The sequence below is a fragment of the Talpa europaea genome, assembly GCF_964194135.1.
Source record: "Talpa europaea genome assembly, chromosome: 4".
Classification (NCBI taxonomy): domain Eukaryota; kingdom Metazoa; phylum Chordata; class Mammalia; order Eulipotyphla; family Talpidae; genus Talpa; species Talpa europaea.
Genome location: NC_140070.1, coordinates 142,739,354 through 142,757,905, shown reverse-complemented (window position 1 = coordinate 142,757,905; position 18,552 = coordinate 142,739,354). Strand labels below are relative to the sequence as shown.

The window sequence follows — 18,552 nt, the reverse complement described above, 5'->3', positions numbered from 1 at the left end:
CATTTCTTGTATGTATAAATAAATAAATCTTTAAAAAAAATAGTCATTGGCTGTATAACCTCAATGCACACAACCAAAACAGAGTCAATATAAGCATAAGATCTAAACATAATAAAACAAACAATATTTCATAATATAAACTGAGAATCTAAACATAATAAAACCAGAAATAAAAGTAGTTCAAGTAAAATAATGCGCATCATACCACGTGCTCGCATCCGGCTGTTAGGAAGACAATCAAGTTCTCAGGTGCTCGCCCCCATGGAGGGCCGGGGGCGCACTCGTGACGTGTGTCACTGTGGGTGATTCAGACACCGGGTGTTGGCGAGGACAGTGTGATCTTATGTCATGGAAAACAACTCTGCATGTTGAACTTCACTCATCTTGATTTATATGGAGTGTCGAAACTGTACAGAAAGGACTTTGTACATTTATATGTAAAAATGAAACCAGGTTCTTGCGTCACGTAGCCATGAGCAGGCTTTTCGTCTATGCGAGTGACTGATGGGACTTGAGAAAGTGGCTTGGATGGGGCTGAGCCTGGTTGTGCAGGTCTGGCTTTGTGCCCCAAGGACACCCTGAGCCCCTCGGTCTCTGAGAACTAAGTTCTAGTCACTGGGACAAGCCCAGATGGAGTTCAGAACTGTCCCCTAGGGGGCAGTCTTGCACCCACAGAGGACCCTGCTCTGCATCGGGGACATGGCTTCATTGATGCCGAGTCTCTTACAGAGCTTTCTGTTTTCTCCTCCAACCGTTCAAATTGTTGGCCAGCCGCTCATAAACACGAGGAAAGCTGTGGCCTTCTTCAGGTGTGGCGAAGGGGAGTGTTCTTCCTGTGATGCTTCCAGCCCCCAGCCCCCGGTAAGGCCCACTTCTGTTCGGCCAATCCTGAGAAGTCACCCCTGTTGCGCCCCGAGGATCCCAGTCTCCACCTCCTTCTCAAGTGTATGTCTTGAGCTTTAAGTGAAAGAGAACATGTTGGTTCAGGTGTGCAGCGTTGTCAGTAGATATTTGTACACCTCGGGAGGTGATCACCACCGTTAGTCTTGTTAATGCCCTCCCCCTACAGTTACTACCCTTTTTCTGCATCTTCTCGATGTGACTGTTGTGTGTTGTGTTATCTTTACTTTTGAGTAACCTCCTGAGACTCCCTTGTGCTGGGCCCTTGTGATGAGCCTACCTGGGAGAGGACCTGGCGAGTGTGGTCCCCACGGTTGAGGGATGGGGTGGTCCTCACTGCGTACCCATAACCACCTGTGTACAGTAATTTTGAAAACCTATAAATCTTCTTATAGTTATTTAAGTTGACAGCTCACAAATTTCATCAAAAGTTTAAATAATTGCAAAGGATGTCAACTTATGATCTATTTAGATATAGCATCTCTTTCTCAATGTATCCAGCGAATCTAAATGCTGGATTTTCTTTAGATCTACTGTCATCCACTAATAAATTACACAAAGTTCTTCTTTAATCGTCAGCACTTTGTTATTTTTTTATCTTCTTGACTCATGTTGCATTCTATTTCCCCCACTGAATTTTGTGCTGATGGACTACATTTTTATACTGAAAAATCTCTTTCAGCTACTCTTGGCTATTTCTCTGCAATAAAAACTGTCATTTTCTGTGAATACAAGACTCGAAAGACAAAAACATTCCTTTGGGTTGAGTGCTTCTCATTGTGAATGCTCTACATTATTTCAAAGCAAATACATTGTGATTTTTTGCAAATACTTATTAACCACAAATAAATTTTTCTTGGAAATATCCCTCTGAATGAAATGAATGGGAACATTTGCTTCAGCGCATTTATCTGTGGATGAATAAGACATTGCTAGAACATGGCAGTTCAGTTCCTTCTCTCCTTTACACCTGCACAGATAGCATAGGTATATAATGTCAGTTTTTAAAAATTGTTTTCAACTTATATACCAAAAATTATTTTGCTCTCATCAATTATATTTTTTGACTCATCTATCAGTTAATAATTCAATTAGATCCTCAGTTTTACCCTCTGTAAAGAACTGGAATCCACCTGATTTATGAAAGGATTTATTAATAGTCATTAGCTTTATTAATAACTGAAGATAACTAAGAGATTTAACCATGACTTAACAAATTGTTAGATCTGTTAATGCTTTATTTGGAGGCACCCAGTTATATCTTCTTAAAAATAGTTGAGAAATGGAAATAGTTAATTTTAATAATCCTCATCAACATAATGCATATTTTATTTTTATTTTTTTTTAAAGATTTATTTATTTATTGATTGATTGATACATGCATACATACAAGCACTGGGTACAGTCAGAAGCACGGGAGGGTGAGAGAATTCACCAGAGCCAGAGCGGGGAGCAGAGCAGGCAGAAGGACCGAAGTACACTGCTGAGGGGAGCAGCGGGCGGCAGGAGAGGTCTGCGCGCCATGTGGGACCCTCCTCTGGTGGCCGGGGAGAAGCCGGGGATCGAACCGGCACTGCAGAGGCTGCAGGAAGCTTCGCAACCCAGCGCTCAACCGCTGCGCCACCAGGGAGGCCCATAATGCATATTTTAAACAAAATGATTTTACCTCATGTTTTACATATTCTTTCATTTTAGTTCTCCCCATTACTGGGAAGCACCTGCCCCCTGAACGGGTGGGCACAGCCAGTGGTCACTGGTGCACCAGTGGTTAGAAATCCGCCTTCCCCTTCAACTCACGTACACATGCCAGCCTTATACCCCCGGGCACTAAATCTCACTTTATTCCGCTTGAAAGCGGATGAGCGAGGCGTGCTGTTTGTCCCCTGGAGCATTCTCTTCGGCGTGTTTTCCGGGAGGGAAACGTCTCGAATAGCAGCTGGGTTGTGCAAGAGACAAGATGGCAAGTGCAAGTTGCCTGCAGCACCCGCCCCTCTCCGCCAAGCCCCAGCATAGAGCGCATCTCAGCCCAGAAGAGCGCAGCGGCTGGACACCTGCCCTCTCTGCCACCCAGAGGGCGCTAAGTGGGCGCAGCCTCAGGCCTGCGGGTCTGATGGAAGCACCTGTTGACTGTCATGGTTGTTGCACATCAGCCTCTGCCAGCCCCTCAGTCCCGGTTAGACCCGGACGGGGTGGGTGCCTTCTCCTAGCAACTGGGAGGCGGCCGCCGTGGAAGGACATCGCTGCAGCCCGCCCCCCCCCTTCCTAAGCCTGCTCCTGTGTGGGCAGCCCGGGCGCTGGGGCTTTTCCCCTTACAGGTATCCACACCTGTCCGTCCTCTTGGAAAGATCTTTTGCGCCGGTTTGAAGACGTGTGTAGTTCAGGGAACTTTCGACCCTCAGTCGTCATGAGAATCTTGTGTGTGCGCCGAGTCTTTGAAAGCCCAAGAATGTGCAAGAAGTCGTGCTTGCGCCTGAGAATTAGAGCATTGCCTTTGAAAACCAGAGGGTTCACCTTCGCCTCCCACCTCCCCTCCCCGGCTTTCTCCTGCCCTGCTGTGCCCCACAAGGCAGTTTGTGAGGATGATGACCCCTACCCGGTCCTGCCTTGGAAGTGGGAGGAGTAAGAGGAGAAGGTAGGGTAGAGACGGGTGGTGGGGAGCCGGAGAGCCATGCGTGGGGTCACTGCCAGGCAGGCCGGCCCCCCGCAGAAGACACCTGTGTTGCGCCCACACACTGGGCCTCAGGGTCGCGGGGAAGGGCTGAGGAGACGGCTGTAGAGGGAAACTGCCCAGCCAGATCAGGGCCGAGCCTTCGGCACCCCGGGGAGCAGGTGTCCCAAAGTCTCTGGAAAGGACTTGTCCCTCTCGCTCTGGGTGCACGAGTGGGTGCCCCCACTCTGCCAGGAGAGGCGGCCTCGGGTCATATAGGAAGCTGAGCAAGGGCATGATGCCCTAGCCCCATGTCTGCTAACCCAGAGGGAGCTCATGGGTAATTTTCTGATAATCCTACTTACCTCATCAGAGGTATAAAATAAGTAAATTAATAAAAACGAAGGGCCAATGTAAAGGGTGAAATCTGGTCTTTTAAGCAAGGCACAGAAAAGAAATAGATGCTTAGAAAAATCAGGTTTATTCTTAGAGACGAGGCCAGACAGGGACTCGCGGGTGTGGGTAACAGCAAGCCAGGAGGAGGCGGCGCACACGGGTAGCGGGTGAGGAGGGAGTAAGCCCTTCCCTGGGAGCCCGGCGGGGACGCTGCGGGGCACAGTCTGCTGGCTTACCAAACTCTTTACAATTACTTAGGAATCATTACCAACAAATGCAGTCAGTTTAGTTCTCCTTTCTCTACTGCTTACTTTTCAAATACGTATTTCTGAAACGTAAAGGGCTTTGAAACCAATTGTTCAAATATCTCGCTCTCCTCTTGGCCTTCTGGAGGGGGCTGGCCTTACAAAACAGCTGAGGGAACAGACATTCCCCCCGCGACCATCTGGCTGCCAGCCCACCTGTCACCCCGGGGCTGGTGGACCGCACCCCCGAAAGCCCCCGCACCCCACTGGGGCAGTGGAAGCTTGGGCCTGAGGGGTGGTGTCCTGGGAAGGGGTGGTGTCCTGGGAAGGCACATGCGTCCCTTCCCTCCTGGTGGCCCAGGGGACCCCACTGACCCAGAAAGGGGGCTCGTCGTTGGCGTTAGGGGTGAAGGGGGTCCGGGCGCAGGGGAACAGCCGAGGGAAGGAACCCAGCAGACTTCGGTGCCAATCGGCCAGCGCCCCTGCCTCCCCAGCCCCAGGTCTCCAGCAAACCCAGCCTGGAGCAGGGGTGGGCAGGACCCTCTCTGCACGTCCTCTGAGGGCACTGTCCTGAGTCCACGCTCAGTCCCTGTGCTGATCTGGGGAGCCTCTGGGAGGGGCTTCCTGGCACGGCCCTGCCTCTCTGGCCTCCTCCCCAGACACCCCGGGCCTCCTCCAGCGCAGGAAGGAGGTGCAGGGGCTGGACCAAAAGCTGCAGAAGTCACTGTCTCTTGAACCCTGATGAGATGACACGTACATCTAAGGACTGGATACAATAAACCAAATTATATATATATTTCTAACCTTTTGAAATAAGCAGAATTTATATGTCTGTGAGCATGCGGCTAAGTATCACCTCTGGGGCGCAGCGCAAAGCTGCCACCTGGCTCACAGGTATAGGTTGCAGACAAAAAGGCCTGTCCAGCCGCGTTGCTGAGAACCTGTGGTTCTCTTAGTGGGTTTTATCCTCCCCAGTCTAGGCATGGAACAAACTACTTCAGTCCAACATTTTCTGGGTCATTGTTGAAATAACACAGCTTAAATGGAATTTATTCACAGTGCAGTTATATCAATATATTCTTTATTATTTTAGGATTAGATTTCCGTGTAGAACAAGAATGTTGTTGTTGCTTATTCTTGCCATCCTCGAATGGACCTTCCATTCCCGCCATCTCCATTTTCTCCTTCATTAACTAAGAAGCAAATTAGACTTGCCTCTAACCCGTGTCTGCCAAATGTTATTTTTAGACGCGTTCCCACCTCTTTCTCCATCCTCGGGGATCCCTGCTTTCTGCCTTTCGCTCTGTTTTGCCCTCCCCATCATAGCAATCCAAATCCGCACCCTCCCAATATTGGTTCAATATGTAAAGCAGATTGTTTATTTGCTCTTGGAATAGGAACGGCCTTTCTGAGTTTAAAATTCCAAGGAAAAAGGAGAAAAGAAAACGGCTGAAATGTTTCTCTGTAGTAATACATTTCTGTTTTTCAAGCACCACTAGAAAGTAGTTAGTTGACCAATCAAAGAAATATTTGCAACATAAATGGTCATCAAAGGGTTAATATTTTCAGTACACAAGAAGTTTCACAACTGAAGAATGGGTGAAGGAAGTGAGCAGTCAGGTCCCAAGGGGAGCTATCAGGTGACGAGTAGAAATGTGGAAAAACATCATTGTTAATAAAAATGGGAAAATGCCTAACTTTTTTTCCATATGAAATTGTGAAGATTAAAAAATTATTTGGGCAAAGGTGTGGAGAAAAGGATATTCTTATAGCCTGCAGGCACAGATTTAATAGAGCCTTTCTGGTGTGTGTTGTGTGACTAATACACGTCTTAAAACGTGCATATAGTTTGACCTGACATTGCAGTTTGTAGGAATTTAACCCAAAAGATGAAGTAGGCACAAAAGTTCACGTCTCTGTGTTGGTCACGCCACTTTTATAATATAGAAAAGCAGAAGCAGTCTCGGGGACTAATTATAGGTTAAATTTTATATCCATTTGATCAACTGTTATGTAACTGTTAAAAAAACATAAACACATTTAAAACCTCCATAATATGACCCAAGGCTGGTTTAAAAAAAATTAAGAAATAAAAAGATTTTCGTACGCACTGAAAGAAGGTGAGAAAAGTTTACCCAAATGTAATAAAGTTTCTCTTTGGGAGGATCGCTTTATGGAAGACTTTTTCCCTCTGTGATTTTTCTGAGTTTTCTCCAATTTCTTCTGTGCGTTGGATTGCTGCTATAAAACAAGAAGAAAAGCCAATAAATGCTATCAAAAGGAATATGGCTGTGCAGAGTATTAGGAAAAGGCTTCTCTTTATATCGATCTTTTCTTTCTAGCTCAGCTACATCCAGCTTAGAGTTTTAATTCACATGTTTTAGATTTGCCATTTGTCATGTGCAATATTTTAAGTAAAAATTACTTGTCAGAATTCTTTATTGTGATGCCTTGGATATCAGTTATTTATTTAGATGCAGTTTTAGCAAACGGAGCCCACTTAGCAGGAGTCAATGAGGCGCTGATATTGCACATGCTGTTCACGCCGGCGGTCCCTCTCTGTGCCCATGTTAACCATATGACATTCTTTCCCTCTCTGTGCCCATGTTAACCGTATGAGATTCTTTCGAGGTGACTCAGAGGAACGAGTCTGCACTGGAACTCCCTGGTCCTGATTCTAGCATGTTGCTCTGAACATCAACTCATTATTGACCACCTTGTCTGTTAGCTCCTCTGCTAAAACTAGGGTCACTTAAAAAACCAGAAATTTCACTCTCCGAGCTTTTATTTCAGTGTTGAAAAGATTCCCAGCATTTGGGACCTTTTGTATCTTCCGAACCCCAGTGAGTTTTGCCACACTGAGGTTTCTGCCTGAAACTTTCTGATGATAAAACTGTGCTACTTTGTGGCAAATGAGAAGGAAAAAAAACACATCATTTTATATTGTGCAATGGTTGTGTTCCAGCATCGCTGTTTATAAAAGGCGGGATTTTTAAATGAGTTTAAGCTGGATAGCCGAAACAGCCAGCCAAATGAATTAGATTTTTGTGTTTTTGAAAGGACTACAAAAATTGCGAGAGCTGTTCTTGGAATGGCCTTTTGCAAATCCCCTTGGATGCTGGACGGAGGATGAGGCGACGCGCTAAATCTGGCATTGTTGGACCAATCGAGCAAAGCCGGGTGTATTGACAGGAATGTGGCTGAAGAACCGCCTGGAGCTGAGCTGTTTGCTTTCGGATTTAGCGCTTGTTTAGACAAGAGGACTCTTTATTCTTGCTCAGACCTGAGTGAACCGAGCCTCAAGGTTGAAAAGTAAAAAGGGAGCATAAGAAGTTCTTTCTCCGCTTCAATTTCTCTGTGTTATATTGACTTTCTGCAGAATCTTCTTTGTTTCTAATGCTTTCTTCCCATCCTGCTGCCCGAAAGGCTCTTTTTTGTAGAACTTACTTGGTATTTTCCACATCCACTCTCTTTTTTGTTTCACCCAAAACAAAGCAAATAATAGTAATAACAGCAATATCAACAACATAAAACTGAATAGACAACCCCCTCCCCTCCAAAGAAACCAACCCAACAACAACTAATAGAAATGCTCGAAAACTGGGAACACGGGTTCAGGTCCCCAGAAGTGTCTGGGTGGGGGTCCTGAGATCTGAGCAGGACAGACCCCCAGCACTTACTGAGTGCTTACTATCCCACTTTGGGGACACAACATTTATTGAGTGCCTATTGTATACTGCAATTTGGGGAAATCAACATTTATTGAGTGCTTACTGTGTACCAACTTTCAATGCTCTAGAAGCTGGCAGTGTTCTCACTCTATAAATGAGAAGCCCAACTTGAGGTTCCCTCAGCTAGAAATTTGAATCTTGGTTCCAGCATCTGCTGCTGCTTCTGTCTTCTGAACCCTGGCTCATTTTGCCACTCCCTGAGTCTTCTACTGAGGCATCTGGATGATCAAACTATGGTGCTTTGTTACAAACGTGGAAAAATACAGTCATTTTATGTTGTGCCAATGGTAGTGCTCTGACCGTCACTACACAAGGTGGGTATTTCAGCCGAGTGAATTGGATTTGTGTTTTTGGAAAGGCCTTCTTTCCTCTCCATAAATAATTTAACAATCTGGGCCACCCAAAAAGGGGACCAAATACACCCCAGTAGCCATTGCTCTGGGCCCCAGGGAATGAAGGTAGGTCAGGCTTATTTCTTGTTCCCATCAGAGCAGGGACACATGGACATTTATACCTTACTTAGTGACCCTGAATATCAAACAATTAAACTTGGGCTTTAAGAAAACTCACCTGGTAATATGTGAGGTGGAAGCCTCACCTCTTCACCCACCCTTTGAACCCTCACACCTCACTGATCTACTGGGGGCAGCTGCTGAATCGCCCTGGAGTCTTGTCCTTGGAACTGATCTCGAGTCTCTGAGGAACAGTCCCATTATTTTTTGAGGCGGCCATGAGCTCTACACACTGTGGGACAATTGGGGTTTTTGCACACTTAGATTAGGGATAGTAGAATTTGACACTGTTCTCTGATCATGAAACTTGCTGGTCTTTTAATTAAGGCCAGGCATGATGCTACCGAGGTAGAAACAGCAAATGCTCCTGCAAGCCTAAGAACTCTGCTAAGTTGGATGTCAGTGCTGAAATTTCTGGAGGTGGCGCTTGCCCTTGTTCATTCTGGTTATCCTCACCTCTCTGGTAACTTGGAACAGGGACCCCCTGTAACAGCAGTGGAGGGGCAGACCAGGAGTAGGCTGGGGGTGGGGAGAGAGGCACCTTGAAGGAAAAGGTGTGCATTTAATGCCTTGAACAGAAAGTTTGTTGCTATTTTAGAAGAAATCACAATCAAAATGGACAAAAGTTGTTATTAAACCCATTTCCTGTCTTTACAAAAAAATCGTGGCTGAAGAAAATAGAAGCATAAAAACTCAAGTCCATGTAAGCTTGAGAAGAAACCTGCAGCAGTGGATTTGCACATCGGCCTTAATTGGCCCAATTGACCTTCTCTGCTGTATTTACAATTGCCTTGAAATTGTAAGCAGATGTTCGAAACCCCTTCTTTAATAGGCCTGCAACATCTGTTTCACCACCGCCGCTGCCCACCAAAGCAGCCGTAATTAGGGAGCGCCTAATGCATACATCTGCCTTCTGGACCCAATCGATCGGATTTCTCCCAGAGGTATTAAAGTCGACCCTTATTCTTGCTTTTATTTGAGTACATTTTGCATTAGTCTCTCATACACAGAACAGTATGCCAGCCCCGTACCCCAAACCCCAAGATAGTTACTCCACATAACGAATGTTTAAAATCACGGCAGTATATGCAGTCACTAACAGTGAGTGAAAGTGTTTGCATGTGCAATTGTGTGAACCCTTGAAAAAGTGTGAAAGTGTTTGTTCTTTCCTGCTGCGTTTCTGTTCTAAACTAGGTGTTTCCTGCAAAAGTGACTAAGTAAAATGTGCACATCTTATTTTTTTTAATTAATAAACTTCATTTTTTTAGCTGTTGTACATAAAAGAGACTTCATTTCTGAGAGTTTTAGCATGTTCTTTTAGTCAAGTGCATTTATTTTAGTGGATAAACCTACGTTAATATGTTGTTATTCTGAGTCCATTACTTACATCAGGGTTCACTCTGTGTTGTCCACTGTGGGTGTTTGGACAAATGTACGGTGACATGTGTCCACCACTGCAGTGTCCGGAATAGTGTTATTGCTGTAAAAATCCCTGGACTCCACCTGTGGGGGGAGAGTTATTGACTGAAATATTCTTAAAAGAGCGTCTATTTCCTTCAAAAAGAAATGATTTCCCTTGCGCGGAGGTCCAAAGAGTCACTTGGATGTTTTAGAACTGAATGTACAACATTTTAAATAATTTTTTTTCACATGCTTTTTATATTTTAAAATAGCATTGCCCACGCCCTACACATTTTACTAGGGTTGATACTGTAGGACCCACATTTAATCCTTAGCAGATTCTACAAGTTACTGGCAGTTACTTCATTGGCTCACAAATAAATTATTCTGTTAAGGATTAACTTCTTTAAAGTTGTATCTTTGATGTAACATGTATTTTAAATGACTTCGTTTAGGTAAGACCTCTTTAGTGAAAAGAGTTTGGTGGTGGTAGGTCCGTTTCAGTTCTGTGTCCTGAGTGTGTCTTTGCACTGAAGATTCCTTCAGTACAGATGACAGCCACGGTCTAGGAAAGAAGAAATATGCCAGGGAACAGTGCCCAGTTGTAAACATGTGAAAAGCAGCAGAGAGAGGCCAGGCTTAGCAAGGAGTGACATTTAGTTTTCACGAATTGTGTTTACGAGTTCCCCTCAATAGTTGTGGAAGCAGTCAGTACTCCTTCAGCAGTGAGGTAGACAGAATTCTTTTTACATATCTATTCATTTTTATCTGGAGAGGTTATTTTTATATTTGGGATTAGTATTTTTTGTCTCAAACCAAACACAAATGTCAGGCAGTGTGGCTCACTCTGTCGTATGATTATGTAAAAATTAGCAGTGAGTTCCTGACCAGGATAAGTGAATTTCAAAGATGTTATAGTTTTCTTAACTATATGCTTTTCTTAACTATATGCATGCTTTTCCTGTTGGTGAGTTATTTAAGATCCATCCTTAATCTTTATTATAACTAATGGAGTCTTATTGAAAATTAGAGTTTGTTTATATTTTGAGGTTTTTTTTTCCCCCTTGGAATGCATATCTGAAGTTGTGCTAGCAAATTACAAGTGGGTCATTTATAAGCTTAATAATATTTTTGTTATTCAGTAGTCTTGGCATCCAGTGACATAAATAAACTTTAGAATTTACCATTCAAGTTAATAGAAAGTATTGTGCTCCACTCCCGAGCTGTGCCTGTGTCAGTGCAGTCGGCTTAGAAAACATGGGTGTAAATTAGTACAGCTCTGGATTTGGTTTGAGGAGTCCCCTTAATCTTAAGACATTGCAAAAATTTTTTAAAGTATGCAAGTAAGATAGTAATAATGATCTGGATCATCATCCTGTGAACTTTTCATCATGCATCGCCTGGATTGCTTCCACGACGTGCCTGTTAATCTCCTTTGCGTGTATTTCGAGTGTTGGCTTTGAAGTTCTATCTTGTGTCCTCATCGACTCTAAGGCATCCAGCGTTCCTCGCTGCTGTCTCTTCTCCCTCAGTCCTTTCTTCCCTGGTTGCCACGGAGTTCTTCTGCCTCCCCTCGGGAATTGTACTCCATAATTGAGCTGAAGTGTGGTTTTGTTTGCATATAGAAGAAAAGCAAATTCGCAGAAAACAATGTGTTGCTTAAATGTGCACCTTGCGCTGTAAAGCTGTACTCCTGAAATGACATCGTTTGGTAAAAGAGCGGTAAACTCTTTGACTGTGATCAAAGAGTTGATTTGTGATCAATAAAATTTGATTTAAAAAAATGGGGAGAGAGATTTTTGGCGTCAGCATCTTCCCAGCCTGCCTCCTAACATGTGAATCTAAGGAAAATGACCCACAATTTCACATTCGTTCTGAAAGATCCGCAGTTGGCTGAACAAGACTTCTGCCTTTTACCATGTCAAATTTCAAAGTATTTACTGAAGTGACACTGAACAGTGTGTGATTCTGTAATGAGGTGGCTATGCTAATGCTGTCCACTGACCTCTTGGGCCTTTTTAAGCAGGGGTGTTTGCACAGTTGGAATGTGTGAAGCAGCACTGCGTTCAATCCCGTTGAATCTATCAATACTTGTAGAGGTCAAATGCCTGGACTGCCCTGAAGATTGGAAGATGGTCTCCGTTTAGTGTCAGTGATGTTTCTTTGCTGCTTAGCGGTGAGAACAGCTACCCCTATGAACAGAATGCATTCGTTTCTTGGGGCTGCTGAAGCAAATGGCCACAAGCTAGATGACTTAAAACAACAGGAAATGATTCTCTCTAGTTCGGGAGGCCAGAAGCTGGGAATCCAGGTTTGGGCCGGGCTAACTTCCAACTGAGGCATGAGGGGAGGGTCTATTCTTTGCATCTTCCTTCCGGCTCCTGGTGGTTGCTGGCGGCTGTGGCGTCTAGATGCGTTACTCCAATGCTGCCTCTCGTCTTCGGGTGGCGCTCTCTTCTGCTGCCCTTGCCTCTTAGAAGGACATGTTGTTGGACGTAGAGCCTGATAGGCTTCAGGAGGCCCTCACTTCAAATCTTTAATTACATCAGCAAAGATTCGTTTTCCAAGTAAAGAAACACAGGGGCATAAACATATATGTGGAGAAGTGACCCACTCCGGAAGGAGAGGAAACCCGCATTTCTAAGAAGCTGCTGGCCAGAAGGATGATGGAATATACTGGCCCGTTTGCTGGGAGTGTGGAGCTTGCATCCTGGTGCTGCGTGCGGGGAGAGCCCAGGCACCCTTTCCTCTGCTGCTGTAAACTCAAACTACCGCCCACATTACACTAATCAACTACAAATGGTTCCTGCATATTCTCTAGCTTGAAAATTGGCCCAGATCCCCGTGTTACCTTAGAAATGGGGCGAGAAGAACGCGGGAAATTATTAACTGTATAAACGGTTATTACTTAAGGATTATTCCAGTTTGGACCTTGTTTCAGGAAATAGATTCATCTTGTTCCCAATTTGTATTCTGTTGCTTTTGCTCGCCTTCAGTATAAGAACGAGTCAACCCTAAACATACCAGGATTTCAAAAGGGGCTGAGCTGTACCGAGCCCACCAAGACAAAAATGGCTTTCATTACTGCGCTTGATGCAGGGCTGCTGATTGCAGCTGACGCGCACATTTCTCTGAAATTACACGTTTATGAAAAACCAACTCTTCCAATGTGTAAAAATTACCATCTGTTGCCTTGCGTTTGACCAATGTGGTGCTCACTAATGTTTGTTCTAGTGTGGACTAACTTTACTGGGAAAAGAATTTTTTAAGCAAGGGTCCATTTCTGCTGATAATTTTGTGAGCTTGATAATGAGCTGTGAGAGTCGCACCCACTAGGTAAGTTAAAAATTAGTTCCCTCGTGATTAATAAGCTGTCACTGCTATTTATGGCTTGGCCACTCTTGATGCTGTTTGGACTTTTCCTTCGCATGCACAGGGCCAAGATGCTGTCTATATTTTCGAATGTCTATAAACTTCTTGCTATAGTGTTTGATGTAGTGGGGAGGACAGAGTGAGTTGCCTGTTGGAGAGGTTTCTATTTAAAAGGATTCTTAGATGATATAATCCTATATAACATAGAACACAGGTTTTTTTTTTTGTTTTTTTTTTTTATAGAGGCATGTTTATTTATTTATTTGTTTGTTCTGTTTATACATGCACTGGGTACAGTCAGAAGTGTGTGCGGGAGGGTGAGAGAATTCACCAGAGCCAGAGCGGGGAGCAGAGCAGGCAGAAGGACCGAAGTACACTGCTGAGGGGAGCAGCGGGCGGCAGGAGAGGTCTGCGCACCATGTGGGACCCTCCTCCAGTGGCCGGGGAGCAGCCGGGGATCGAACCGGCGCCGCGGAGGTCACGGGCAGCTTCGCAACCCAGTGCTCAACCGCTGCGCCACCGGGGAGGCCCAGAACACAGGTTTTATAATGTTTTGGATCTTCACAAAATCCTTATAAAATAGCTTTCTGAACAATAAGCAGATCAGATCCTGGAATTAAAAACCTCAAAGGCCTTCCAGCTTAGGTACACTTATCGTCCGTTAGCCAACATTTCCTACTACATGCGAAAGCAGCTTAGGTTGGGCCTTTGTACTTACTGCCTTTAATATATAAAATTGCATCAGCTTCTTCACTGCCCTGTGGGCAAGATAGTGACCCTGCCAGATCTGCAGGGTGAGCATAGTTCCTAGTCCCATGTTACAATGGGGCAGGCAGATTAGCCTGGATAGAAGGGCTGACCCTGTGGGGCTCTTGGCCCTTCCCACTGTGGTGCTACATAAGCAGGGCTGTGTTCCAGAACAATCTTGTGATAGTAGCTGGTAGGAGCGGTGGATTAACTCCAGGGGATTTTTGGGAGACTAACTCACTAACCCAAGCAAACCATAATAGGGAAGTAGCGTTGGGGAAGATGCCATAGGCATATCTGCATGACATTATTGAGTAAGAGGACTTAGATGTGGGCAGGGCAGGCTAGACGGTGAACCTAAGCCAGGTGACTCCTGGTTGGATTAAAAAATGGGAATCGGCTCTCTGAGGCTGTGCTGGAGCACGGAGAGGCCCACAGGCAGCCAGATAGAGCAATACCTCTGACATGCCTGAGGGGATGTTTTCATGTCTAAAAGTGTCCTGATACTGCTCATTGCTGGCAAAACACAGCATCTTTATAGTGGTTAATTAGACCACTCCGGTGGCATGTCTGCCCGGGGACAGCTGATCCGGGTGCACAGGAGCACCTGACTCCGCCGACACCTGATCCTGGAGTGGGAGACAGGCCCAGGCCCACGAGACACAGGAGCTCTGGCACGGCCCTGCCCAGGGAGTGAGGCCCGGAGAGAGGCACCCCTCCCCCAGGTCTTGCACTGCAGGGAGATGGCCCTGCAGCCCAGAGAAGCTGTTGGAACTATATTTGGACTTAGGATAGGGAGGGCCAGACCCACAAAAATGACTCCTTACAACTGCAATCTGGAGAAATTGTGACATCAGAGTCCAGCTTTGACATATGCTCTGGATTTAATCTTACTGCTAATAAGACACGTTTTCCTTGTCAGTTGGTTTTAATAAAAAATTTGACCCAAAAGGTGACAGTTATGATTGCGGCTTTTGCTGCCCGATTTCTGTGGGTTCATATATAGTTACTCGAGACTGCAGAGCTTCTTGGCTCCATAAAAGTCCTGACATAATGTGAAATTAAAGGCCGTGTCACAGTATTTGGGAAAATCAAAAATCAAGAATTGCTCCCCATCATCTGAGTCAGCTGCCTTGGAGTCCCTTGGCATTCTTCCTTGTTAACTGTGGCCTGCTCTGCTGGGAGGGGTGCCCCCCACTCCCGGGTGCCCAAGGCATGCGTGGGTGAGGCACTGGGGACGGGAGGCTGAGGTCCCAGAGGCGGCGTCTCAACTCGCTTGAGGGCCATCGGGCTGCACCTGTCCCCGACCTGCCTGGCAGACAGGTGCTCTCGTCTCAACCTGAAAACAAAATCATTGACTCCAGATAAGAAGCCTTAGATGTATTTGCTGGAAGAGTCTCTTGGCACAACATGTTGAACCTCCCGCAGCACTGTTGAACCCCCTCTCGGCTTCGCTGGCGCTCAGGCGTGAGAGTCCTGGGTAACGAGCGGCCTTTCCCGTGATGGGCTCTGCTCGCCCGTGCTGGGTGCCTTCTCTTTTTCCTCTCATGACCCCCACTTGCAATTAAAAAGGAGTTGCATATCCATGTTTGGGTTCACATGGGCGCAACCTAAGCATGCCCACTGACTCGCGACTGCCAAGTATGAAGGAAGAGCCACGATGTGTGCAAGGATAATGCCTGATAACTAGCAGATTCTCTTCAACATGCACACGCGCGCAGAGGCAAGTAAATCTCTTCGGAAAACTGAAGCCCATAGTTTTGGTCACTGGAAATATTTTCAAGCTGCAGCTACTTCGGTGATGGTTCCCATACACGGGCTGGGGTGTCACCTTGGGGCTTTGCCCTGCATTTTATCCAGTCACCCTGCCTGGCCTGGCTGCTGCTTATCTCTTCACTCTTCGGGAGGTGCGTCCACGGGGGTGCTGCTCTTGTTGAAGGTCGAACTTTCCATGTAGAATCTTTCGGAATCAGAGATCTTCATGTATCTTTGCAAACCTTTGCTTCCGAAGGTTTGTTGAAAGAGTTCCTATTTTTTGTTTTGTGCGGCCTCTCCATCTCATGGTCTGCAGGGGGAGAAGTTTGTTCGTGGGGGGCATTCTAGGAAATGGAAGTTACCGAGCACTCCCTGTTGACCTCAAGCAAGCAGCCAGTCATGTCACCGGCAACCCGGCTTGGAAACAGGAAGAGTGAGTCAGAATGTGCAGTCTCGTGGTGAATGCTGGGCCCACTTCCCCGGAGCAAAGAAAGAATGTTCTTTTATACTACTGAGCGGGACCATTGCCACGGAAGAGTCCTGTGGAGGACAGTGGGACTGGGCCCAAGGTGGCTTTTCACTGTGGGCCCGGGTGGGCAGAGCCGCCTTCCTCAGCAGGGGCACACGTTGTCACTTCCCGTGGGAGGTGCCAGGCCTCTGGGGTTGGAGTTAAGTGAGGCTTCTGTATATAGATTTTCACATCTCCTTGGTCACCCGAACAGTGAAACCAAAACTCAAGCGCTGGAGGAGGCCACTGTGAATCTGGGGTCCGCGCAAGACCTTTCAAGGTTCCTGCTGCAGTGAGGAACCTTTCCAAGAAACATGGCGTTTGCCTTTTCCTATTTACCTTCGACTGTTGAGTGACCACAGGAATCCTTGCTGGGACGAGATACACTCCAGCACAAGCCCAGTGTTCTTTTCTTTCTATCCTCTCCTCCTCCTCGGGCCCTTCACCATTTCGCACTTCTGTAGATTATAGCTCTGAGCACAGAGAGCCTGAAGGCCATCGGAGCAGTGGGCAGGGGTAGGAGACGCTGATGAGTGTGTAGGAGCCTGGTTGGGGTTTTCTTGTCTTAAAGGACCATCTCTTCAGTATCTAATTGAGCCTAAATGCCCATTTGTGTGGTAGAACACATCCTTTAGGAACTGGGAGCAATTCTTTCCCTTCCACTGTGGTGGCGGAAAGTCTGAAACTCTAAGCTTAGAGTTAGAACTTAGTTGAACTTAGTTGTGCCCTGTCTCTTAGGCTGCTTGTCTTGTGTCAATTATCTCAGGACAAGTCACTGGGAAGTGTTACCAGTGGAATTCCTGAGTGTCAATGATTCAGAAACTGTTTCTGGAATTGAAAAATATAAGAAACTGTATTGAAAAGCAAATACCTAATCCCAAAGAGCTCAATATCTAAATGTCACTGTTATTCAGTTTCCAGACAAACAATTCCTTTGATACAAAAACTTTTCACTTCTTCTCTTGGGCAACCCTTAAAAATTTCTATTTCTCCAATTTTTTTTTTCTTTTTTCAAAGTTTTTTTTTTCTTTCTTTTATAGAGGCATGTTTTATTTATTTTATTTTTTATTTTTTTTTATTATTATTTTTTTTTTTTGTGGGACCCTCGCCGGCAGCTGGGGAGCGAACCGGCTCTGCAGAGGCTGCGGGCAGCCTTGCAGCCCAGCGCTCAACCACTGCGCCACCAGGGGAGGCCCGAGGCATGTTTTATTTATTTGTTTGTTTGTTTGTTTTGTTTATACGTGCACTGGGTACAGTCAGAAGCATGGGAGGGTGAGAGAATTCACCAGAGCCAGAGCGGGGAGCAGAGCAGGCAGAAGGACCGAAGGACACTGCTGAGGGGAGCAGCGGGCGGCATCTATTTCTCCAATTTTCCTTAAAGTTTGTTAACGGAGCTAGAGAAAATTGTTTTGTATAACTCGTGTTTGTTGAGCTACTGAAAAATGTTAATTGTAGTTAACTCTAGTCTCTTGCTGATTTACTGCCAGGAAACAATATTCATGAAAAAGCTCTGGCTCGTCTAGCTAGTTCAAGATGGCAGCCTGCACATGTGTTTATCTCCTCTCCTTCCTGAGCCCCTGCAGGATCACTGAATGAGAGTAAAAGTTAAATGTCTACAGCATCAAAGAAAATAAGAGGCAGCTATCAGCAGATGAGACTTAAACCAATTTCTAGAAGATGGAAAGCAGATGGAAGAACAATGCCTGATGAAGCCGTGGTGCACGTGGGGGTCTGAAATTGTGAAGGGAGTCCTCAGCAGGGTCCTCTGTCGCTCTGGCGATGGGCAGTATCCCCTGTGCAGGGCTGCAAAATGCAGAACTCACAAGTGTGCTCAGTTGTCAAACACTCTACCCCTCACTGCAGAACAGCAGGTAGTTCTACCCAAAATAAAACATTTATCCAATTCCTGTTGTTAAAGAAATTGAAGGACTATCTGGTGATAATGAGGGTAATTATTATGTTATTGGTACCTCTCAGAGTAAAGCCTTCCTCACCCTAGAATCTAGGACTCCCCTGTGTGCACTTTTGCTAAAGTCTGTTGACAAGCCTTGTCTATTACAGAGACATCCCATGTATTATTTAACACGTGTGTGTGTGTGTGTGTGTGTGTGTGCTGACACAATACAAGAGATTTCTAAATTCAGAGAACAGACCTGGTGCCTCAATCCTGAATAACACGGTAACAGACTGATGTTATTCTGTGCATTAGTTTGCTAGGGCTGCTATCACGAAATTCACTGACTAAACAACAGAAATTTACTGTCTCACAATTCTGGAGACTAAAAATCTGTAGTCAATGTGCTGGCAGGGTGGTTTCCTTCTGAGACTCTCTCCTTGG

The 18,552-nt window shown here is 45.6% G+C and overlaps 1 protein-coding gene across 2 annotated transcripts in view; it reads left to right on the top strand.

The window, feature by feature from the left end:
- The window catches only part of HLCS (holocarboxylase synthetase), a gene marked incomplete at both ends in the record, with an annotated part of 133,744 nt that overhangs the window by 75,198 nt on the left and 39,994 nt on the right, over positions 1–18,552 (top strand). The window lies entirely within an intron of this gene.